Raw genomic sequence first — 26,859 nt, 5'->3', positions numbered from 1 at the left:
TCTCAAGAGTCTCCTCCAGCACCATAATTCAAAAGCACCAATTCTTCAGCGATCAGCCTTCTTTATTGTCCAGCTCTCACTTCCATACAGCACTACTGGGAAAACCTTTGTTGGCAAGGTGATGTCTCTGCTTTTTAAGATGCTGTCTAAAATAGGCAGAATAGGCATTACCATATATCTGTTGCCTCCTGTACACCAGAATGATCAATCTACTGTCAAGCACAGGACATGCAATGCAAGGGTCCATCACATGACCCATCTTCACGGACATAAGCAGAACTCTCAGGAAATTAATGTTAATGTTATAGCTGATGAGCTCATTAGGGAGCATCAATTAGAAGTAATACATTCACTTTGTGAGTGCAGGATCGATCGCATTGTTACATCATAACCAGTGGGTCATGCATAGATGAGCTGCATCAAGGCAATCAGCGCAGGTTTTCTACTAATTATACAAATGAATTCTGACTATGAGGGGAGAGGAACTGGGTAGGATAGATGGGATACGGGGGGCGCAGGGAAGAATGCAGAGGTTCAGGGAATCTGAGGGAGGAGGAAGACTGGGCATTGTTTGACTTTGTTGTATATATATATTTTTTAAAAAAGTAAATAACATGGTTGCTCGTGTTGTTAATTAAAAGCGGAAGGCTGCATTCCAGCTGTCTGAATATATTCTATTAAAGCCAAATGTGTTTTACAAATTGAACCTATACAGCTGAAAATAACACCACTCCTTTCAATGGTGCTTCCTTCCAGGTAACTATGCACAGGATTTGTAATCATGCTCCATAAACTTAATAATGGAGTAGTTTGTTTAATGTTTGTGTTCTTTTAGGCAGAGTTTCTATGCAGTTCATTAGAAAAGCAAGATATATAAAACACCGGTGGCATTATTCTGGATTTTCCTTGGGGGCATGGCTATGGGAGCTGACATGATGCACTTCTCAGTTGTTAGGAACTGTCCCCCCAATGTGCTCGCACTCACTTACAGGATACTTGGTTAAGAGTCTGAATTGAAAATAAGAGCTTTGAGGATGCTCAGAAACCGAGGTAGTGCTCAGATACTAGTCCATTTCATCTGTTAAGTATGAATGAAGGAGAAAGAAGCCTCCTGCAATTCAGTGGCCAGAAAGATTAACATGTCCCCATTTTTCTGTGTCAAATTTGTGTCCATTTATTCCACTGCATAGAGACTGCACAGTAACAGTTTGTACAATTACATATAAATACATATGCAGATCTTAAAGTGACCATCCTAAAAGCAAATTTCAAAGATAAGACACAGCAGGGGACCACTGAGATACTACTATATTAACCACTGGCCCGCAACTACCTTTCCCTATGTTTGCCCCTCGCCCCCAGAAATGGGAAAGTTTGCACCCCTGATTCCTGATTCAGATGTTACGGAGAAATAGAGCTAAGTGTCAGTACTGAGTGTCCGAGTATAAAATTTGCATTTGTTCATAAAAGGAGATAGGACTATACAGATAACCTAATAAAATTAAAAAGTGCCTCTCAAGTCTTACCAAGTTTCATGGGGTCATTCAGAAATTTTGCTACAGGTTGAAACCATCACACAGGTTTTATTCTACTGTCCCTTTATTCAAAAATCCATGATAAATATTTAAACTCCATACTGAAAGAAAGGTTAAGTTGTTCTGACTCCTACAGGGTTTCCTTCTTATTATTATGAGACTAGGGCCCTTCAGGATTTAACCGCCTTCCGTCAGGCCTTTAATTTGAATTCAGCCTGATCTTTTATTTTCCTACTCTTCCCTCCCCTTTTATAAAGATCACCTGCTCTGAGACCCCACAGCTAATTCTCGCCTTGCCTCCTCGCTGGCCCAAGTACGACCAGTTCAGCCAGCTAGCCCTGGGGATTATCTAATGCTTATTTCCCCTAAACTGATTTTTGAATTTTATTGTTATTTATGTTTTTATGCTGTATTTTATGCTGCTTTTATAATTGTTTTAAATTTGTTTTTAGCCGCCCTGAGCCCAGTTTTTGAACCGGGAAGGGCGGGGTATTTGTTGTTGTTTAGTCTTTAGTCGTGTCCGACTCTTCGTGACCTCATGGACCAGAGCACGCCAGGCACTTCTGTCTTCCACTGCCTCCCGCAGTTTGGTCAAACTCATGCTGGTAGCTTCGAGAACACTGTCCAACCATCTCGTCCTCTGTCATACCCTTCTCCTTGTGCCCTCCCTCTTTCCCAACATCAGGGTCTTTTCCAGGGAGTCTTCTCTTCTCATGAGGTGGCCAAAGCATTGGAGCCTCAGCTTCACGATCTGTCCTTCCAGTGAGCGCTCAGGGCTGATTTCCTTAAGAATGGATGCGTTTGATCTTCTTGCAGTCCATGGGACTCTCAAGAGTCTCCTCCAGCACCATAATTCAAAAGCATCAATTCTTCGGTGATCAGCCTTCTTTATGGTCCAGCTTTCACTTCCATACATCACTACTGGGAAAACCATAAATAAATTTTATTATTATTATTATTATTGCTGCTGTTGTTGTAAGCATGGATACATAAAACTGCTCCACACTGAACCCAATCTAGTGCTCTATTGTCTACTCTGACTGGGAATAGCACTCCAGAGTCCATAGCAGAGGTCTTTCTTATCACATACTGCCTGACCATTTCACTGGAGTTTCCAAGGATTGAACGTGCATGAAAAACATGTGACCGGCCCCAGAACTATGGCTCTTCCCTAAGGTAAAGTGTGTACATGGGACATGTTTTCTAATGTGTGCAACAAGACAGCCAGGATTGGTCAGTATGGCTGTAGACTTGTGTGCATCCAACAAAACGTAGAAATTGGATATTGCAGGTGGGGGAGAGCATGTTTTTAATCATTGGGAAAGGACTTGATTCAAAAGATCCCAGCACCAAGCTGCACCAATCCATCATGTGCTGCACTACTTTTAGCTGGCATTGATCAGATGTGAAAATGCACATACCATGCAACCATTTGCAGACCTGGTATTACAAAGCCAGTGAAGGGTGTGATTCAGTGTGAACAAACAAAACAAATACCAAGCTGGAGCACAAGGGAATGAGAAAATGATTTCAACTAGAACAAAATCAAAGGACCAGCAGAACGCTAAGTGTGAATCATACTCAACATCAAGAAACGAGAGAGAGGTCAGCTCCGGTTCTGATGTCCTAAGCAACAGAGAGAGCCCGCTGCATAGCTTTCATTTTGCTCATCTTTGACTCTGTGCAGAATAATTTCTCTGCAGCAAATCCACCCTTATTGCTACCATGTAAGGATGTGCGTTCATTTTGGAATGCAAGAAAACTGAACTAAATGCATCACATTTTGTTCAGCTGTAAATTTGTTCCAAAACGAATAAGCAAAGGAAGAAATGGATCTGAAAATGGTACTCCCATTTGTCACCATTCACTCCATTCAGATGTGGTGGGACTTATTTCTCTTTGGCAGTAATGAAGCTTATTTTCAACAGCTGCCATTTTATTTACTCTCAATACCTCAGGGTAGTCATCATGAAAAACAGTCATTTCTGTAGCTTTGGGATGTAGCCTGATCTGTTTCAGAGCAGCTGTGTCTTTCCAATTCAACTCATTATTTGGTATTGAATCAAATATGCTGAAGCTCTTCTCCCAACCTCCACCCCTCCAACACACACACACACACACACACACACCACACAAAACAACTATAATATTTTCATTCTTGACAAAATGGATGGAATTTGCAGGCATTGAAGCCTCTCCAGATTAGAATAAGTCTGCCCAATTGTAGGTTGATAAACCCAGGGTTGTTGAGTTTTTGTGGTAGGGCACCTTAAAATTTTGGGTTTTTTAAACCAGGGAAAAGTCTTTTTTTCATTGTCTACCAGAATTGGAAGAATTTTTCAGGCAAATCATCCCTCATGAGATGAGGAAGTCCGCCCAAATACAAAATGATAGGTGCACTGGTTCTCCTGAAAAAAACAATTTGTGGGTGGACATAAAGGAATCATACAAGGGCAGGTAGTGAACAAAAGGAAAGCTGGGGTGAGGAAAAGGTCACCCTGTAACAAGGACCCTGTGACTCAAGAGTAATTGATGGTGGTCAGATTCTGCCCTCCACCACAGATATTGAGGGACACAACCTATCTCTGTGGGAGAGACTGATCTTTCCATTGATTAGCACAGAGGGAGACCCAGATCCACATGAAAAACAAACACAGTTCTTAATGCCTCCTCAAAATCATTGTGACTGGAGCGCCCTGGAAAAAAAATACAAAAGCTCTCCCCACCTCTCAATCCTCTCCTGTCTCAAACTCTGGTCATTTCGCAGTCAGCTTGGTCTCATTTCTCAAGAGGAGGAAATGGTTCTGCATTTTTTGCACAGCCAAAGCTACAAGGCAACCTGAAAGCTTAGGGAGCCCCTGATCTGATTTGAGATGCCATATTAATGACAATGCCTGACTCGGGAACATGCAGACCTCTCCCAAAGCACCCCAATTCTCTTTGTAATCAGGGAAACACGGAGATCCAATACACTCCCCTAAAAATAGTGATCCCTGCTAGCTTGGAATAAACTTAATGGCTATCTGAGTTTTGTGAGAAATAGTCGGGATTTCTGAAACCAATTCCAAGCCTGACTAAGGGAGCTCAACTCATTCCTACATCCCAAATAAATGCACCAATGGAAACTGCTGCCTGCTAGGTTACTGTTTTGTTTTTCCAAAGCTGGCACAATATATATGTGGTGACATTAGCATTTCATAGGCAATCATAGTGGCTACCATCTTATTTTCAAACTTTGCACAGTATTTTCATGTATGTAATTATCACTACTGGAAGGCATTAACTTGTGAGGCTACATTAAGATCAAAGGGGGGGGGGTGAAGAACTCATTATATTATATAAGCATGAAAACCCAAAATGCTAGAATAGGAATCACCTGAACCTTTTCAGTGCCAACATACCTGATGCAGGTTTTAAATATAAATGAATTCTTTTAGAAGTCAGCATCCATTATCAGGCAACAAAAAGAATAAAGTCAAGGCAAAGGGATTATTTAAAGGAGATGAAGTACATGTTTGATCAGAAGGTAGGGGGAAATGACCGCTCCCCATATCACATGGGGGGGTGCCTTTTGCGTGCTCTTGCACAGCACCCCAGATCCCAATGCAGCTCCCGGTAGTATGGGCTGGCTTTGCCCTTCCCAGGCTGGATACCTGGAGGTCTCCACCTACATCAGCCAATTGCCCAATTCTGCCTGGGGAGGCGTTGCCAGGGGATTGGCCAGGTAAGGGGAGGGACCATCCTGCCCACACAACAGAAGGTGAATCTTACCTGTGAAGCATCAGTTGGCTCCAGAGCTTCTCCCACCCAGCCCTCCCTCAGTTAAGCCTTCTTTTGCAGGTTAATATTTTCTCCACAGGTACGCAGGCGCTGCTATGTCATGGTCGCTGTTGAAGGGCCGGAAAGGAATTTTCCTGCATTGGCAGGTTTTTCCTTCCCTGTAGCAAAATGTCACAACTTTGGCAATTTCAGGCCTTGGGCAGAATCCTTTAGTCTATCTTCCTAAACTGGGGGGGGGGGGTGGCGTGAAGCGGTGACCCACGCCTCCCTTGCGGCGGTGATCCCAGGGTTCCCTGTTAAAGGGGTCTTGAGGGGAGGCATTGGCCATATGCCAAGAGGTTGTCATTGCTCTCCCCTGTGACAGCGGCGAAACGGGGGGTGGGCTCTCTGCTTGAACATATGTTCTCCAGAGCCAGCCCAATCCCCACACATTCTGGATAACCCTGATGTCCCCCAGATCCCCGGCTGGGGACTGGGAAGTATAAATGCCCAATGCCTAAGCCAAGGTCTTCCTACATCTGAAACTTAATAAAGTTGTGGCCAGTTTTAATCCCACAGCACGTTGTCTTGAGTCATTATTCCACTCAGGAGTCGCCTGGGGTTGGGGGGACTCCGCCTGTCCACGTAATGTTAGTCCTTTAACAACCTGCTTTTGTGTAATACCACTCGCTAACCATGACATGATGGGATGAATCCTCAGAAGAATGACATGTTTTTATTTGGTGTATGAGCACCTAGTGATTGTAACAGAGGTTACAGTCCTTTTCTGATAAGTTTTGTCAATTCTCACACAGATGTTTTCCTTGATCCCCGCTCAGAAGTTCACCCACTTCCTGAAGAGCTAAAAGCTAAATTTTCTGCTCCCTTGCGGCAACCAACAGCAAATCATGGTGAATCTGTTCTCAAGTAGCATCCAAGTTTTGTAAAAAGGTTAGAATGTATGTGCTGTCACCCACTATATCTTCAATCTATTCAGACTCAGAGCCCACTTTTAACTCAAACAAATGCTTGGCGACCCATTTCTTAATCTTTTATCATTGATATGCATGTTGGTAGTGGTGATGTTGCAACCCATCTTGGATAGGTCGCAGCCCACTAGCTGAAAGCCCACCAGCTGAAAGTACTCTATAGCATCATACATCTCTAGACTCCAGCATATTCTGAAAGATGCAGTTTGCTAGGAGGAGTGAGGGTTGTTAGTAAACCCCCATTCCCCTCACGGAGCTCAGATCCCCAGAGTTCCACCTGAAGAGGAATTGACTGTTAACCCCTTCGGACAAATGTAGCCCAGAATGGTGTCTCCTAGCATCTCTCAGCTATGAAAGTGGTATCATAGTGCTTTAAACATAGAATCATAAAATAGTAGAGTTGGAAGGGACCCCAAGGGTCAACCAGTCCACCCCACCCCCGCAATGCAGGAATCTCAACTAAAGAATCCATGACAGATGGCCATCCAACTTCTGCTTAAAAACCTCCAAGGAAGGAGACTTCACAAACTCCCGAGGGAGACTGTTCCACTGTCAAACAGCTCTTACTGTCAGAAAGTTTTTCCTTATGTTTAGTCAGAATCTCCTTTCCTGTAACTTGAAGCCACTGGTTCAAGTTCTACCCTCCAGAGCAAGAGAAAACAAGCATGCTCCCTCCTCCATGTGACAGCCTTTAAGATATCTGAAGATGGCTATCATATCTCCTCTTTTCCAAGCTAAACATACCCAGCTCCTTCAACTGTTCCTCATAAGGCTTGGCTTCTAGACATATGTTTTCTTTTGAGTTCATTAGACCTATATCCTGTTCTTTGCCCTGTCAATGAATAGTGTGATATTCATTAGTATTGTTGCTAATGCACTCATTCACAGGACTATAATTCCCAGGGTTGTTTTTCTGTGTGAGAGACAGAGACTCTATGATCTTTAACCTGGTCTACATCTGTGATATAGCAATGCAGACAGCTAAGCCATTTTCTGTATCTCATTAATGAAAAAGTACCATCTGTAGAGTTAAAGCCAATGGAAAATGATTCCCATCGTACATGGGATGTTGGTTTATCAAAAGATTTCTTCTGTCTCCACCACCTGCCTCTTCTGAGCAAGGGGGGGAAATGAGTGAAGCCTTCAGGTATCTCTATTAAGATTAATAATCAAATTAATATAGGAGAAAGTAGGATATATTACAAACATTTCCATGACATCTTTATATTTACTGAATGGAATTTCAGGGCTGTGGGAACATCTCACGTTCTGTTCTTGACAGATTTGGGGCAGGAAGGTTTTGACTTTGCTTAACAAGATTGTGACGCATCTCCATATGGCGTGATATCAAAGGTTACCAAATAATTGGTGTGCGTGTGGCAGGGGGAAGGCTGCAAACAATCACATTCCTGACATTTTTATACAGCGTCCCTTTAGCCCCGGAAATGAAAGCGCCTGGATGTCAAGGAATTGCAAATGTCCTTTATTCATGATTGTCATTGCAGCTGCGTCGGGTCTTATGAGCCTGGAGTGTGTAAAATCGAAAACAATAATGAATACAGTTAGCGGCTTCATGCCTCAGCACCCGAAGCAAAGAATGCACAAGGGAAAAGTCAATGATAACACGGTTTTTCTCCTCCCTCTGCCACTCGGGGCCTGCAATTTTGTTTAATTGAGTTTGATCACATTTTATCTCTGACATTTAAGTCTCTAGAACAAATCTGTGTCAGTTTAAGCTTCAAATGAAGATTAACAGTCAGAACTCAGCTGGCAGCAACGCTTGCCAGGAGACAAAAAAAGGAAAGGTTGGTCAAGGTTGCAAAGGCCTCTGGGAAATCCAGGAGAACATACTGAAAGCAGGTAATTAGTAAGCCCAACCAAGGCAGTCATGCTTTCCTCCTACTCCACCCATTCCCAGAAAATTTAAAAAGCTATTAGCCATCCTGTTATAAAAAAATAATCTAGCATTTTTTCCCCATAAATATAAGCATTAGGTGACCTTTTACTGTAAAATGTTATTGCAATTTAAGAGCCCAGCTAATGACAGGACTAACCTTGTTGTTAGCTTAGGCTATTCTGCTTCCACTCTTGAGACACAAATCATCTGTTTATCTCTGAGCCATAAAGTCTGCACACAACAGCTTTACAGCACCATTTTCACACTGGGAGACATTTGTGGGAAATAATCCCTAACTGAGAAGCAAAAAAAATGCCACATCAGTGTGTGTGTGTGTGTGTGTGTGTGTGTTCTTGAAATCAAGTTAAATTGTCCCACTAACTATGCTGTGCAAAAGACTGATATTATTTATATGAGCGGGGAAACTTGTGTGGAAAAGTTTGTTGTCAGGAGGGAGAGAAAAACAACACTTTTGGTACAGTTGCTTCCTAGTTTTACAGTTTTGAATGACTCACAGGGAGTCATTATCATAGCATCCCTTTGATTAAAATTACGAGTCTGGTGTGGTCCCAAACCATTCACTAGGCAAATTGCAGAGCTTGTTTCTGTTGAGCATTTCAAAATATAACAGAAATCTCAGCTGCTGAAAAAAATGCTGAAAAAAAAGCCTGTTGAAATTGCAATGCAACAACTTTAAACTTTAGAGCTTCTCTACAACTGCGGTATTGAGGGTCGCAGTCTCTGTGGCCAGGTGCTGAAGGTGTGAGAGAACCCATCAATTATTCACTTGGGCTATGCCATGTTAGTCTTAAAACACGGGTAGGTTGGCTTCAAGTTTGCAGGACATTCTTTGTTTGGTATACTAGAACTCAGAGGTCCATGAACCACAGCCAGGTACAAAATATGGCTTAGGCATGTGGACAATATGCTAAGTATTACGGAACAGGGTGCCTCTGAGTACATGCCAAGTACAATTTGTGATCAGTGCCAGAACCAAGCTCTCTCTCTCTCTTACGCACACATATATATACATACATACATAATTTTATTTGTATGCTGCCTTTCCACACTTTGAACCATGCTCCAGGCAGCGTAACAACATGACAAGATGCACAACTACAACATAACAAAAGTAGTTCTAAACAATGAATGTAACATTAAAAAAATACAAAACTAAACCATTTCTACGTAAATCACAACAAAATCTAAAATAAATATGCAAAAAAATCAACAATAACAACAGCAACAACAGCCCCCTCCCCCTGCATAAACAATACCCCAGCCCAAGAATCTATTCCTGTTGTTGTGGGTGTGGACAGGGAGAGTCTTAGTTGTTGATATTGTTATGACATTTGGGAAGAATCATAGAAATGTAGAGTTGGAAGGGACCCTGAGGATCATCTAGTCCAACCCCTTGCAATGCAGGACTAGGAGTTGGAAGACAACCTGTTGCAAAGCACTCTGAGAACTGTCAAGAGATGTTGATCTCTCTTCTGCACACCCCAGTCTGAAAAGGGGCAAGACTTTAATTGCCCCTCCAAACAACAACGTAAGCAACAGAACACTTCACTCTACCCAGATGTTACTAAGTCCTTTGCCACCTGCTGACGAAGCTATATAATGATACAGGGTATGTCCCATCTGGCTCTGGGCTCAGGACTGAGTGCTCACTGGAAGGACAGATCGTGAAGCTGAGGCTCCAATACTTTGGCCACCTCATGAGAAGAGAAGACTCCCTGGAAAAAACCCCTGGTGTTGGGAAAGAATGAGGACACAATGAGAAGGGGACGGCAGAGGACAAGATGGTTGGACAGTGTTCTCAAAGCTACCAATATGAGCTTGACCAAACTGCGGGAGGCAGTGGAAGAAAGGAGTGCCTGGTGTGCTCTGGACCATGAGGTCATGAAGAGTCGGACACGACTAAATGACAATGTCCCACCTAATCAAACTCCTGGTCCTGAATTCTTAAACTAGCAGTGGATGGGTTCCTACCACTCCTCCTTCCTACCTCTGACCTCAGAAAAGTTGCTGGGCTGTACTTTGCTAAGAGATCCCTCAAAACTGGCCCTGGATATCTTAATTTTGCTGTCTTCAGTGGGTTGCAACCAATTAAGTTGTATGCAGAGGAGACCCATTAAAATGGATGGACCTAAGTTGGTCATGTCAATTAATTTCAATGAATATAAGTTACTTGGCTCCAGTCCCCTGTGTCTAAGGCAGGGGTGACTAACAAGATACAACTGTGGGAACTGAGTTAAGCCTGTTTCCTGCTTACCTCCCTTTGGTCACAAGATGTAGCATGTAAGTATGGCCTGAGTAAAAACCACATCATTGCATCACTAGACATAATTACACACCTATGTATCCTGTAGTTACAGAAAGATATTCTCACTGGCAAAAACAGGGATGAATTTCAGTCTTTTACAAGAAAAGAGACAGACAAGACACCCCTTGTTTCCTCAGGACAAAGGCTTCCAGTGTGAGCATCTGCAACAGAGCGAAAACTTCCCATTTAGTGAAAACTGATTACATAATTACATCCGCTTTCTGTGATTGGGCAAATCAGCTTAGGGTTGCCATAGCTGGGATTCAGCCATTGGAAAATGTGTCCAGGCACAACTTTTGTGTCCGGATTTTGAAATATGGTAACCTTAGAAGAAAACACCTTAGAGTGGGCCCTTGAGCAAATTCATAATGGAGAGAAGACTGCTATCACACAACAAAGTTTAGAAGAGAAGTGATAGCCCATCACTAGAAGTCACTCATATACAGTACCAGAACAGGCGTCAGAGAGGGCTAAGCCACCATTTCCATACTTTTAACACTAGCCATGGTTAGAAAGGGTGGGAAGTGGTGGGAATGTGTTGTCAGTTAAATGTTGTGAGAATGCAGTGGAGGGAGAAAACGAAAGCTGGACTTCAGTACCCCTCCAGGCCAGGAGTTGTCAAAAGAATATTGCCCATGTTCTGCCAGTTCCAAGTGGCGTGATTCAAGGAGACCACCTAGGCAATTCATGACTGATTAGGTTTTTTTCTAGGGAAGTTGTCTGGGTTCATCAACACTGGCTGGTGGAAGAACTATGAAGTTGCTATAACCTCTGCACTAGTTGGTACAGAACTGTTATGTCCAGGATTCTTTCAATGATGTTGCTCACCTGATGTTACTCACTTTCCTTGGCTGCTTTTGCCTGGCTAGATCATTCACTGAACTGTGATCATGATGGTTCTTGCTTGCCTGGATCCACCTCTGCATGATAAGATTGTGGTTATGATTTAATAGAAGCTCCTGTTGCTCGGTCCCTGCTCCTGCCAACCTAGCAGTTCGAAAGCACTTCAAAGTGCAAGTAGATAAATAGGTACCGCTCCGGCGGGAAGGTAAACGGCGTTTCCGTGCGCTGCTCTGGTTTGCCAGAAGCGGCTTAGTCATGCTGGCCACATGACCCGGAAGCTGTACGCCGGCTCCCTCGGCCAGTAAAGCGAGATGAACGCCGAAACCCCAGAGTCGGCCACGACTGGACCTAATGGTCAAGGGTCCCTTTACCTTTACCTTAGGGTGCAACAGAAGGGGAGAAACAGCAACTCCATGGAAAATGGGGTGGGAGGTCGATGAAAATAAGAGAAAAGACGAAATTGTATTTTGATTGTACAGGTTAAAAATGTTGAAACTTAATAAAGCATAATGGAAAAGAAAGAGAGAAAGATGTGTGCAGCTCTCTCTCTCTCTCTCTCTCTCTCTCTGTGTGTGTGTGTGTGTGTGTGTGTGTAAACCCCTGATTTTTGTATGGCTGGCCTTTTGTACAAAGATCAGAGCTACACCCATTGCTCTGCTTATTTTTGTTTCTTTCCCTGTCCACTTGCCTTCTGGCCATGCCCATCACCAACATGGAAGCCCCTGGGAGGTTGTCAGTGGAATGTGGCCTTTGGACTGACAAATGATCCCACCTTGATATGGAGGGAAAGAGGCAGCCCCCTTTGCAGGTTGTACAGATGTACATTTTGGGCCCATCTGTACTATAGCCTCCTAGTACGTGGTCACATGAAGTCAGAGGAGAGTGACCCTGTGCCCTTCACTCCTCTCAATGAGCGTTCCCCCCCCCAATAATATTTACTAAGTTTCATACAAATACAACACATACTATAAAACCAATGAAACAAAAAGAAAAGAAAATGAAAAAATAAATAAAACAAATATAGCAAATAATAACCAAAAATATAACCACAAACATATAAACAATAAAAGTTAATTAATTAGTTAAACTTCCAACTTCATAAACATATTGCTTGACTTCCTCTAATCTCTTCCATCTGAATTTCCTTGTAACTGAATGTAGCAGTTTTCCAATATCATTATTCAAAAAAGCAATATTCCGATTATAATCAAATTTCTTAACTTTTCATAACATTCTATGTCTCATTTATTTATTTAAATCCTAATTTAATCCTAGGTCTATTTAGTACTTCCAAGTAACTACTAATCTTTAATCTTACAATATTGATTCAAATAGTCTTTAAATTTCTTCCAATCTTCTTGATAGTCCTCTTCTTCCTGGTCGCCGATTCTCCCAGTGAGATCAGCCAGCTCCATAAAGTCCATCATCTTCATCTGCCATTCTTCCACAGTTGGTAATTCTTGTGTTTTCCACTTTTTGGCTATTAAAATTCGTTCAGCAGTTGTGGCACACAAAAATACCTTTACATCTTTCTTGGGCAGTCCAGGACCTAATATTCCAAGGAGAAAGGCCTTTGGTTTCCTCAATGAGCATTTTTAATCTGTTCATCCAAAGTTATTAAATTTCATGCAAATTGTTTGGAACAGGCGAGCCTACAGGGTAGTGCTCTTAAAACCCCTGCATAAGTGTAGCTAGTCACCCATGTCACTTTCTTTCTTATCTCGAGCTGAGCTTTCAAGATTGTGTTGAAGTCCTTATATGACAAAACACAGCCTGAAGTGAAAGCAGCAGTCTTTAGCATCAGCTTCTGGTTTCCCAGTTTGACAGATTCAACCCAGCACGCTGAAAACTCGAAATGATGCTGTGCCAGCTCCGATGAGCCATTTGTATAAAATTAAACTCCATTACAGAGGAGCTGTTCCGCCCCTGTCATCTCTTTATGTTTTAGGGAGAAAGAGCTGCATCGAAAGGTAGGTGAGGAAGCACATCGGAGGCAGGAAGAAACACCTGCAAAACCACTTTCCTTCGTGTTCATTCAGAAAGAACCTGACAAGGGCATCTGCATTACAGCGCACGTCTTTAATGCAAAATATGCTCTAACCATGGAACAGTTTGTATCCTATGAAAACAAGCATGTCATCTGCGAGGGGGGGGGGAGCTTGCTTTGAAAGCTGTTTAAGTTGCACTGCCTGGTTGGCAGCCCAAATATAAAATATTATGTAAAAGACACATGTTTTTGCAGTGCACGTTAGGAAGTTGAAATTATCTTTTCACTGAAATTGCTTGTGGGATGAATAGGTCAGTGTGCCTGGCCATGTCTTCCTTGCCTAAACAGAGCCAAGAGAAGAGGAACTGGTACAAGGCCCCATGGGCCTTACTGTCTCACATGTGACATAGTGCAACGGCTGTTTGCAGCAGAGTTCAGCTATCCGGCCCTCTCATATACAGAGCTTAAGTTTGAGCACTGTGTGAAAATGATGCTTGGCTCAAACAATTCTGCCAAGCAGGCTAAATTTCTGTCCTCTGAACACACACAAACATTATGGGCAATCCAATTGTGGTCATTTGGCAGACCACAGAAGCTCCTTGTTGGGCTGTAAGCTTAGCCGCTCACAAGTAAGGCATTTTATTAGTCTTTTAAAATGTTAGAGACGTTCATTTTTGCATCTTACAGAACATTTTCTCATGCCCTGCTGTTTATTCAACCGTTTGAACATCTACAGTCCCAATATGGAGAGAGCGAGTCGGAGGAGGTTAACTACGTTACAAATATGCCATCGTTGCAAAGTGTCGAGTTATACAAAGGGCCACGTTGTGGAATGAAAGGCATGTTTTCTTTGGGAATTAAAATAATAATATAATAATAATCATTTATTATTTATACGCCGCCCATCTGGCTGGGTTTCCCCAGCCACTCTGGGTGGCTTCCAACAAAGAGCAAAAATACACTGAAATGTCACATATTAAAAACTCCCCTGAACAGGGCTGCCTTCAGATGTCTTCTGAATGTCAGGTAGTTGTTTATCTCTTTGACATCTGATGGGAAGGTGTTCCACAGGGTGGGTGCCACTACCGAGAAGGCCCTCTGCCTGGTTCCCTGTAGCTTTGCTTCTCGCAATAAGGGAACCGCCAGAAGGCCCTCGACGCTGGACCTCAGTGTCCAGGCTGAACGATGGTGGTGGAGACGCTCCTTCAGGTATACTGGACCGAGGCTGTTTAGGGCTTTAAAGGTCAACACTTTGAATTGTGCTTGGAAACATACTGGGAGCCAATGTAGGTCTTTCAAGACCAGTGTTATGTGGTCTTGGCGGCTGCCCCCAGTCACCAGTCTAGCTGCCGCATTCTGGATTAGTTGTAGTTTCAATGGCATTGAGATATGTCTGTATCTCCTGTACCACTGAGGGTTCACAGAATGTCTAGGGCAAATGCCTGATCATGCCACATGGAAGGTACATTTCATGGAGAATAAGGTTCCAAGTGATTACTAGCTGTGATGGTTAGGATCTATCTCCACTGGTAGAAACAGCATGTCCTGGAATGCCAGTCTCTGGAAATGACAGGTGGGGAGAGGGCTGTTGTGTTCAAGTTCTGCTTTGTGGGCTTCCCATGGGCATCTGGTCGGCTACTATGAGAACAGGATGCTGGACTAGATGGGCCATTGGCCTGATCCAGCAGACTCTTCATTGGTGTTTGAACTTAAAATGCTCAGCAGAAGTTGAACTTAATACTGAATCCCTGTTGGAGGAGCACGCAATTGTTATAACCACACTGATGGCAACTTAAACGGATGGAATATGCACAGCTTGCAGACCTAACATATAGAATAAAAGGAACAAGAATAACATATGTTTAAAGAAGATTGGAAAATGTTTATTGAATATATGGGGGGAGGGAATTGTGTACAGTGGTACCTCTGGTTATGTAGTTAATTCGTTCCAGAGGTCCGTTCTTAACCTGAAACTGTTCTTAACCTGAAGCACCACTTTAGCTAATGGGGCTTCCCGCTGCTGCTGTGCCACTGCCGCGCGATTTCTGTTCTCATCCTGAAGCAAAGTTCTTAACCTGAGGTACTATTTCTGGGTAAGCGGAGTCTGTAACCTGAAGCATATGTAACCTGAAGCGTATGTAACCCGAGGTACCACTGTACACTTGAAAACGTTGGCAGCATTAAGATAAATTCAACAGTGTAAACAAGATTTGATGAATGTAATAATGGAATACTGGATGGTATAGTTTATGTAAAATATGCAGGGATTTATGATATCCAAAATGAACCATGGAAAGAAAAGAAAGGAAGTCATTGACGTTTTAAGGTTGTTAAAATGAATATTCTGAATTGTAAAACAGAAAATTTAATAAAAATTATATACAGAAAAGAAGATATAATCACACTGAGACCCTGAGTTTAGGAAAATAAGAAAGGTACATTTATTGCAGGAAATGCATACTTGATAGGAAAGGTGGGGTTGCCTTGAGCTCTTGCACCTCAGCAGGAAAGATCCGGTGCAAGCAGCCAAGAGGACGCCCTGTGCTGGGCGTCCAGTATTTAAAACCTCTGTCTCTTCCTCCAAATTGGCAACAAGCAAATCTCCCCAGAGACCCAATTTAACCCATCCCTGCCTGGGTCTCTTCAAACATCCACCCAGCAACAGTGGGGGTGGCCTGTAAGCCCCCACCGCAACACATGCTCTCTGTTAGTGAGAACACGTTCTATCATAGGGGGAGGGGGGTTGTTGGGAAAGGGTCAGCCCCCATCCGTACACACTGTGGTCCTGACAAAAGCCATCCCCCCTCCACAGAAAAAGTCAAATGGCAACATGTAGCAACACAACTAGTTTAGACCTGAGAGGATGCTCATACATTTTCATTTATAGATAATTTAATACATTTATTAAGTGAGAGGTACTTGTGGGATTTTCTGCTGCAGGTGCCAAAATGGGCCAGCGTTGCTCTTGAGTAGTGATGGAGCAGAAATTCGGCTTGGTTTGCATTTTAATACAGACCTGCCTCATTTGCCTTTACTGAAACAACAGGCAAACTGAGATGCAGCTCCCTTCAGAAAGTGCACTTCTCTGAATATAGTTGTCCAAAACATTCGGGGAAAGTGGGCATAAAAATGTGTCTGTGAGTGAAAATAATACACAGTGCATGATATTAGACAAAATTGCTAGCAAATAATTGTGTATAAAAGGAGAAGTGCACAATACAATGCTGCCATTTCTTTTTGGGGGGAGGGGGAATAGCAAACCAATGGAGACCCAAAGGGTGGGGGGAATGAGAAATTGAAACTGATTGATTTGTCCATTCCCAATCATATGCACTTTGATTTTGAAGTGAGGATACTATTTGCTGTTTTGCCTCAGGCAGAAATTGTCTTCAGCCACCCCGTCAAGGACAAAGTTTTACTGTCCCTAATAGAAAAAGAAAAAAAGTCTTTAAGCCACCAACAGAGCATGTTGCAGATTTAGGACATCAAAAGGTAAATTAAGACTCCTCCGAGGGTCCTCTGCTGGTTTCCTCACCGTGAGAAGCGAAGTTACAGGGAACCAGGCAGAGGGCCTTCTTGGTAGTGGTGGCCTTCCTGTGAAACACACTCCCATCAGATGTCAAGGAGATTATGAACTATATAACTTTTAGAAGATATCTGTATCAGAAGGTTTTTAATGCTTGATGTTTTACTATGTTTTTATATATGCTGTAAGCCACTCAGAGTGGCTAGGGAAACACAGCCAGGTGGGCGGAGTATAATAGTAATAATAATAATAATAATTCTTTTCAATATGTATAAGCTGTTCTTTCATCACAAATGGTCTTATAGTCATTTTCAAAATAGTCAGCAAAACAATGTATGAGCATGGTGTTTGAAAGAATTAAAAAACACAGGGAAGAGCATAAAGTAAGCCTAACGCAATTCACTTAAAATGCCTGCTGGAATATAAAGGGCTTTGTCAAGCACCCAGAGTTCAATATAGAGGAGCCTGTCTGATCTCAGGTAAGAGGGAGTTCCACAAAGTTGAGTCCACAATATTGAATGCTTAGGTCCTGGGGCATATGAGTTGTGCAGCTGAGCCATGGGAGGACCATGAACAGAAACCCCCAAGAAGATCTCAGTGACTGGGCCAGGGATATAAGGAATCATGCAGTATCCTGGACCCAAGTTTTATGGGCCTTGTAAATTTATACAAGAGCCTTTAACTTGGCCCCGTAACATATGGGCAGCCAGTGCAGGGTTCCTTAGGCTGTTATGAAAACCAAAGGATTGACTGTTACTACCTTAATGTTGAGAATGAACATCTGTTCTAGCTTTGCTTTCGTTGGCTTGCTCAAAGTAATTGACATGACAGTGGGCTCATTAACCAAAATCAAAAAAGGTTAAAAAGTAACAGTGGCCAGAAAGCATTGGAATTCTGTTGATGTTGAATCAGTTCAGTTTCTACTCATCTTAATTCTTCTGTATCCAAAGTGCCAAGCCAATATTCTGTTATTGTTTGTAAATCTAGGGGAATATCTAGATTGGGTATAAGGTTGAAGATTGGCATAAACAGTGGTCACTACTGCAGATTCTGCAGCCAGGGTATGATCCTGGCTTCCCAACTTACATTGCATGAATACATATCATCAGGTCAAGTGTTGGGTCACCCTTGTTGCAAGTGTTCAGAGATATCATTGTGGTTTTGGTATGATGTAGATATGGCATGGTCTACCCAACTCACAAGAAGATCCCACCATCACAGGTATAGGAAACTCTTGGCCTTCCAGATGTTGCCAGGCTATAACATCCAACAGCCTCAGTAAGCATGGCCAATGGCTAGAAGAGATGTTGGGAGTTGTCATTCAGCAACATCTGGAGGGCCAAAGGTTCTCTACACCTGCTCTGGTTTGGATGCTTCATAAAGCAATACAGGACCAGGACGACGTCGGGCATCTTTATTGGTTCCAGACACTCCATTCTCCCCAGCTGGATTTGGGCCTAGAAAAAAATGAGGAAACGTATAGGTGCACAAGGGGTAAGCAGTAAGCAAGCACAATTTGTTACCATTGCACTCATAATTAAACCGCACAGAGCTGCAATTTGCAGAGTTCTCTAGGAAAAGGGACTGTTACACACACACACACACACACAGGAATGGTAGTTTGTGTGAGGGGAATAAAGGGCCTCCTAACAACTATCAGCACCCTTAACAAACTGCAATTTCCCGGAATTCTTTGGGAAAAACCATGATTGTTAAAGTGGTATAAAAGTGTTTTAAATATATGGTGCGGACGTGACCTTATAGAAGAGGCAGGTTACTTTCCCACTTATATGATGTCCATCTTTCCTGAAAAACAAAAGCTAGAGAAGCCCTGCAAAATGAACACTCAGTTCCTCACAAGCCATTTATAAAACACCCCACTCTCTATTATTTTTAGCGGGATGTGGTGAAAACTGTATTCATAAACACTGTCGATAATAATAACTGACCCATATAAGGCCTCATTGAAAAAAGCTAGTCTTTATTTGGGGGGGAGGGGGTTAGGGGGATAAAAGTACAATCACAGGAACTAAAAACAAGCTCACAAAAGCAAGAGCTTTTAATACGGAGAGCTTGCTCAGAATGATCAAGCCTGTTCTCTACACAGATGTAAGCCTCAGTGCGTTCAGCTGGATTTACTCGCAAGCAACTGAGCATATGGTGGCAGCCTTGGCATTTTATCTATAGAAGCTGAGTTGCCATAGTGATATCCTCCCCACCACCACCCCAATAGATGATTACTGGCTTTATTGCATAGGAATCGTTCAAGAACTCCGCTTCCTGCGTTTAGAGCACCAACCTGCCAAAAGCAGTAATAGCTAATATTTTAGCAAGTTCAGAAAAGTTCAAGACATTTTCAAATGAAAGATGGGGGTATCATTTTTTCGGTAGGATGCTTTTGTGTGGGCACAAAGCTCCATCTGCACAACACACCGGCTGCTTTGAGAGATTTGTCCTCTCCCCGTGCGTCTTCACCATATCTGAATCCAGCCCAAAGCCACCTGTTTGTAGCAATCTTCAAATAGGAGCTACATGGAGAGAGGCAGAAATGAGAAAACAAAGATGGAGCCCCATCTTGGGAGCATTTTTGAGAAGCTCAGTGGCAAAGGGCAGACTTTCAACTCAATATGCAAAAGTTCAATCGCTGGCACCGATCCTGAACAGCAAGGCTTCTGGGGAAGATTCTCTCTCTCTCTCTCTCTCTCCATGGAAAGCCACAGCCGGCCATAACCTGCTAGGTAGCTGGGTAGCCATGTGTCCCACTTTACATAGGACAGACCTCTATTTGAAGGGTTGCACTGTTTAGTGCATGGGTAGGCAAACTAAGGCCCGGGGTCCGGATCCGGCCCAATCGCTTTCTAAATCCAGTCCGTGGACACTCCGGGAATCAGCGTGTTTTTACATGAGAAGAATGTGTCCTTTTATTTTAAATGCATCTCTGGGTTATTTGTGGGGCCTGCCTGGTGTTTTTATACGAGTAGAATGTGTGCTTTTATTTAAAACGCATGTCTGGGTTATTTGTGGGGCATAGGAATTCATTTATTCCCCCCCCCAAAAAAACATAGTCCGGCCCCCCACAAGGTCTGAGGGACAGTGGACCAGCTCCCTGCTGAAACAGTTTGCTGACCCCTAGTCTAGTGCTGCATTCACACAACAGTTTATTCCATTTCCCCAACATTCCTCTTAACTGTTAATACAGTGGTACCTCGGGTTAAGTACTTAATTCATTCCGGTGGTCTGTACTTAACCTGAAAGTGTTCTTAACCTGAAGCACCACTTTAGCTAATGAGGCCTCCTGCTGCCACCACACGATTTTTGTTCTCATCTTGAAGCACAGTTATTAACCTGAGGTAGTATTTCTGGGTTAGCGGAGTCTGTAACCTGAAGCGTATGTAACCTGAGGTACCACTGTACCTGCATTATACTTGAGCTTTCACATGTTGTAAAAGCCATTTCTGGAAACCTGGCGGGATCTGGTGCAATCTTAATGACTTCTAGAAAATATCCATTTGCAACCTAGAAAATTGCAGGAGTGAAATGACAAAATCTGCGGTGGTTTATCAGCATACAGCTCTTTCCTGCTATTTTCATCGGGGAACAGAAGCACACACGTGCAGAAAGGGTAGCAATGTTGTCCAATGGCTTCCATCATTTTGTCACACTGTGCCCACTGTGCGAATGATATTTGGCGTGGCACGCCACCATGCCAAACTGCTCAGCATTAGCGAAGTGGTGGCCTTGTGTGCCTTCAGATTATACCCTGGGACCACCGTCCCATCTCGTTTGAGCCTTCTTTTTCCAGCCTCTTTGCAATGAATGCCATCTTACAGGGCTAGAGATGAAAGAGAAAATTAGTTTTGCACTGATTTAGCTCACTCGAGCACTGATAATCCTAAACCACTGATAATCCTAAATCCCAAAAGTGCTGAATATCGTAGCCGGCATGTTCAGGAATTTCCCTGTAAAGCTTGCTGTGTGTAACCTAACATGGTCGGTTGGATTGCAGATCCCAAAGAAGAAATAAAACAAAAATTATGTTTTCCTTTGAAGGAGAATTTAGGAGCTGTTTCGCACAGAGGAGGAGACCATTTCCACAGAATCCAATCCAAAATAGCTTTGTTCATAAAAGGGGATTGAAAGCAAATCCTCTTTTCCTTCACATTGCTGGCTGGTTGTTTTATCTTTATTTTTTTTTACTTCAGATCTAATTCAAGTCTCCACTTCTAATTATTTTTGTAAGTGATGGTAAATCACAATGCATGTCAGGTCTGCCCTCGTCTCCCTCCCTCCCTCCCTCCCTCCCCTCATTCTTAATTATTTCCATTATTTATTGGCATATTATTCAACGTCCTTGTGTCTGTTTCAAGAGTCATGCAAAGCTGCGTTCCAGCATGAATTTGCAGATTTTGCCATTCCACACACATTGTTATATTGACAGAGAAGGGCTGATTTGATCTGTGATGCAGCTGGCATTTCCCCAACATTGTTTTCCACTGGGCTGTGCTAATTAATGTGCTAATTGATAGTAGACCGTGAAGAGAAAGGGTGGAAAGATATAAAGAAGGTAATTGCAGATTCTACATGGCAGTGGCAAACATGAAAATTAACTTTGTCCAGTGTTCAGAGCTTCAATAGTGCTGTGACCATTAGTCTTGCCCCTTCTTGTTGCGGGAGGCATTTAACCAGAAATCTTTGGCAGCTTATTGCTGGAACTTCCTGCCTATTGAGATCAAGTAGGCCAGGCTTCCTCAACCTCGGCCCTCCAGATGTTTTTGGCCTACAACTCCCATGATCCCTAGCTAGCAGGACCAGCGGTCAGGGATGATGGGAACTGTAGTCTCAAAACATCTGGAGAGCCGAGTTTGAGGAAGCCTGAAGTAGGCACTGTACTGTTTTCGGCACCAGCTAAAAACCTTCTTGTTTAGACAAGGTGACCCAGTTCCTTAGAAAATTGAGGTAATTTTAATCTATTTTATTATTTTAACTTTTGCGTGTTTTAAAGTATGGTTGTAGATTTTTCTTGATTTTCTTGTTTCATCTTTTTGTAAACCGCTTTGAGGTTTCTTGCAATCAAGGCTGGATCTAGACACATGAAAGAAGCATTTCAGTTAGACGCGTTGCAAACTTTGTATCAGAAATCGGGTTAGCAAAAACGGAACTCCACAGCGCCATCTGGGGTTAGAATGCATAAACAACGCATATAAAGCACTTTGTCCTTGACAATGTAGCCGAGTCCCAAGTGGTGTATAAATTTCATGAAATAATAAACAAATGAATAAATGCAGGCATAGGGAGAGTCGTGGAAGAAGGCAAGACTCGGCAAACTTTTTGACCCAATAGGCACATGTATGGAATCTTGAGGAAAATCCTGTGGGTGCCAGTGACAAAATTTGGGGCCACGGTATAACACAAAATGGCTGCCACAACACAAAATGGCTACCACATCAAAAAGAACGGAAAAATAAGGGCCACAAAATGGTGTGAGTATTCCTCCCATCACCCTCCTTAAATGTACCGTTATCTGCCTCCACCACATGCATTCACAGAGAGAATCTCTGTGGATCTCTTTTCTGTTCAGAATAGAAGAAAGTATGGGTATCAAATCCTGGCACTGAATGAAATGTGGTCATGTTAAAGGTGGTGTGTTCAGTGCAGGAGATTCTGAGCCAGTGCAAACATGGACTGAGCAGTCTCTCATATACTGTGGATTTGTGAAGGGATTGTTACTGAGACCTTTTGTGGGCTCCGCAGGAGGTACTGCAGGTGAGTATTGTGGTAGTAATTCAGGATTACACTTCATGCATCTGATGAAGTGGACTGTGGCTCACAAAACCTTCTTCCACAGCAAATTGTTAGCCTTGAATGTGCCACAAGGCCCCTTGCGTGTCGAGGACCCCCAAGACACCCTTGAATAAAAACCACGTTCACACATCATTTTTGTTTTGGTTTTTGGCATAATTTTGGCCACAACTTTATTGAATTATAGTAAGTGAGTGGTTGCTTAGGCATTGGTTAGCGACTATCTGTTCTCACTTGGAGGTAAGAACAGAACTGACAACCACACCCGTGCGGAAGTCAGTAAGGGTAAGCAATTTTGGGGAGAGAAAAAGCTGGGTGCCAGGCTCACACCTCTCCCCGAATGCTCCCTGGGGCTCTTGTGTGGCCCTAGCCCTTTGTCAGGGATACGGACAAAAGCATGGCGAGCCCTTGGATTCCTTTAATGGAATACCCTTGCAGCAGCAGCATTGGAGGGGCAGGCACAGCCAACCTCATCCCCTCCACCAACCAAAAAATTAACCAATGCCTAACCACAACTTACAAGTTGTGACGATTTGCTACGCAGTAGGCAAAACCGAAATGGCACCAGCCAATCAGCCAAATGGTAAAATGCCTACCAGGCCCCTGCTCCAAAGCAAATGACCCTATGACAGGCATAGCAAGGTCAGCGCAAACAAACCCTAAATAAAGGGAGGGTGGGTGGGTAATCCGATGTGCGCAGTGAAAAGAAGAAGCTCAACCCTGCTCACAAGGACCTATATAGAAAGAATGTGCTTTGAAGATATAGTGTGTATGCAACCACTGTTCTGGAAACTGAAGAATAACAGTGTTTAAAAAAGCCTTACATGAAAGGACAACAAAGCTCAGATATGATGCAGAAAAGAACATTCAAATTATGTAAAACAAAATAAAAAATCCAGTGGTAATGTTTCCTATTTTATAGGTGCTTTGAGAGTTACTTGAATAGCTGTTTCAGAAATGGAGCATCAAGCATTATAGCACTAGAAAGCTTATGCCATAATAATTTTTGTCAGTGTTTGAGGTTCCACAAGACTCTTTGTTGCTTTTGATGCAACAGACCAACACAGTTACTCCTCTGGAGGTTGTTTCCTTTTTTGGTGATTGCAGTTCTTGTTTGGACAGTTTAAAACGTTTTTAGTAACTTCATCAGTTTTGCATGATAGTGAAGCTAATATCTTGTTAGATGTTGTCTTGCCAAAATAATTAATGAGGTTTCCATTAGCTCCTCATAATTGCAGGCAGCAATTTTACAATCAGAATGAAATCACTTTCTGAAGGAGAACAAGTTTTAACAGGTAGTTAGTGTTGCTGAGCATGTGGGGGCTTAACAAAGAACATTTTAACACCTAGGTGTGATCCCCCCCCCCTTTAAAGAAAACATCTCAACAAAATTTCAAACCAGCAACGAAAATCATTGTTGGCCAACCAATAAAAAACTAAGCATTAAATAATATATTCTAGCACTAGCCCAACATACAGTAAATATATTGGAAGAAGTTCTAAATCAGCCTTCACCAACCTGATGCCCTCCAGATATTGTGGGCTACACTTCCTATGCTGGCTAGGGCTGATGGGAACTGTAGTCCAGAACATCTGCAGGACATCAGGTTGGAGAGATGGTCTACAGGACTACAGTTGTCAACAACAGCAACTGTGATTTAAATGTCACTAATGAATGTTGTAAAATAATTAGTACTTCCTCAAGTATAGTCCAGGGACACAATCCAGTGATTGGTCTGTACATGATTCCACTTCACTTCAGCCACAGAGACTCCAACCCTACAGGAACACATGCTGCATATTTAAACTATGGAACCTGCTACCACAAAATCTGGAGATGGCCATCAACTTGGGGGCTGTAGAAAGGAGCTTGTGTGGGTGTATGTATGCATGGACAGGGGTTCGTTTGTGTATGTACGGGTGTGTGCACATGTAAAACAGGATGGGTGCACAGGGATGTGCTTGTGTGGATGAGTGTATCATTATGGAATGGTGTATGGTGTGTGTTTTTATTTTTGAGGGGTTTATGTGTGCCCAGACCGGGGGGGGGGTGTTGCCAAAGGTGTGCCCATGTTCATGTGGACAGATGTGTAGGTCTGTAGATGCTCACATGCATGCGGAAGGCTCTCTCTGTGTGTGAATGAGGCAGAGTATGTGTACGGGGTGTGTGTGTGCACATTTGGAAAGGGATGTGTGTGCATACAGGGATGAATGAGTGGGTGGGTGAGGATTTGTCCTTACAATAAGGTGTGTTCCTGTGTTTTCGTGGATGGCTGTATGCATCTGTGGGCTGAGGTGGGGGGCAGTTAGTGAGGTTAAGGAAATGTTCAGGTTTGTGGACTGGAATTAGCATGTGCGTTTCCTTGCACGTTTCCTCCCCAGTTCCCCAAAATGCATATACCTACCTTTTTATACGAAGAAACCTACAATTAAATATGACTAGTCTTGATCTCTTACCTGGTAAATGTCATTGCCTGCATAATGAAAGGAGAATGTTAAATGTCACCTATTCATCAATGTGCCTAAATCTGCTATCAAGATTCACAGATTGACAACGCTTCAAAAGAAATTTCTTTAAACTCCCCCAGAACCAAAGTTATTCCAATTGTCTTTTCTAAGAGCGTGGAATAAATACTAATGTGTCTCTCTTCAGAGGTTCATCAGCCCCCAAATCCATTTACTTAGCTGTTTTTGAAGAAACTGTGCAATAAATATAGGATTATTTTGACCACTTACATATTGATGTCTTTGCCTGAACGAAGGAACAGCAGCCAAATGCAACATCTTTTGAACAACTAAGTATTACTATGATTACATAAATGGCCACCTTATATGGGGACCCCACACCCCAGTCTAATCATGAGCAACCCAAAATGGGACAATTCACTCTTTCTAATGCTAGTTGATCGGTGTAAACTAACTAGAGTCTTCTCCTTCCCTGCTTTTCTGCCCACAAAGCAGCACTGGGGGCAGGAGTGGAATCAGTCACTCAGCTCTTTCAGAGTTCAGAGTAGGGGGGGGGGAAGAAATGAGAAGTGCCTGGTGATCAATGTCAGTCCGTAACATTTTCCAGAGGTAGTCCAGTGTGAATCCTCTCCTAGCCTTTAATCTCAGAAGTCAGACCAGAAATCTCTGTGGCAATACATTTACTGGAAGAAACCATTTCATTCTGACGACGCTGGACTCATTTTGAATTTTTCTTCTCAAGTATTTGAGAGAAAGGATAGAGATACCACAAAGTTAAGGCTCAGTCATGCACACTCCCATTTTTGTTAGTTTGGTACTGGGAGTTTCAGCAACTCTTGATGATTTAATACCTGCTAACTGTCAACTAATTAATGATTTGGGCACTATGACAGTTGTCTAGCTGAGAGTTGGCAGCTAGATTTTGCAAAGGCACCTGCAAACCCCACGTTCAAAAGGCGGTCGATTCCAGATGCATGGAAAGTGGGCATGGCTTGGCCAAGACAGCATGGCAAATGAAATGGCGAGACTGGAGGATGCCCAGCACTGGAGGAGGGCACATGGAACATGCCAGGTAGCCAATGAACGGCAGTTGCGTGGGGGAAATCCTTATTTGGAGTAATACAGAGCATGATTGAGCTACATCAGGAGGCAGCTGGAGAGGAACCATCTTCCCACTGCAGCTGTGTATAAAGTTAAAATGCTCTCAGATGCCTGTTTCTGAAGAGGAGTGGATGAATAGGCAGCCCTTCAATGGGTGCTTGAAAAAGATCATTCAGTTATTTGTTACATTTATATCCGGCATTTCCCATGAAGTGGTACCTCGGGTTACATACGCTTCAGGTTACATACGCTTCAGGTTACATACGCCGCTAACCCAGAAATAGAGCTTCAGGTTAAGAACTTTGCTTCAGGATAAGAACAGAAGTCGGGCTCCGGTGGCGCAGTAGCAGCAGGAGGCTCTATTTGCTAAACCTGGTGCTTCAGGTTAAAAACAGTTTCAGGTTAAGAACGGACCTCCGGAATGAATTAAGTACCTAACCCGAGGTACCACTGTACATGGTTCTCTTCCTCCCCATTTTATCCACACAAGAACCTTGTGAGGCTGAGAGCTGATGACTAGCCCAAAGGTCACTGGGTGAGCTTCATGGCCAAGTGATGATTCGAACCCCAGACTCCTAGGTCCTAGTCCAGCACTGCAACTGCTACACTACACTGGCTCTCTTATGTGAAG

Source organism: Podarcis raffonei, chromosome 5 (genome assembly GCF_027172205.1).
Source record: "Podarcis raffonei isolate rPodRaf1 chromosome 5, rPodRaf1.pri, whole genome shotgun sequence".
Lineage (NCBI taxonomy): Eukaryota > Metazoa > Chordata > Lepidosauria > Squamata > Lacertidae > Podarcis > Podarcis raffonei.
This window is presented reverse-complemented; position numbering follows the sequence as displayed.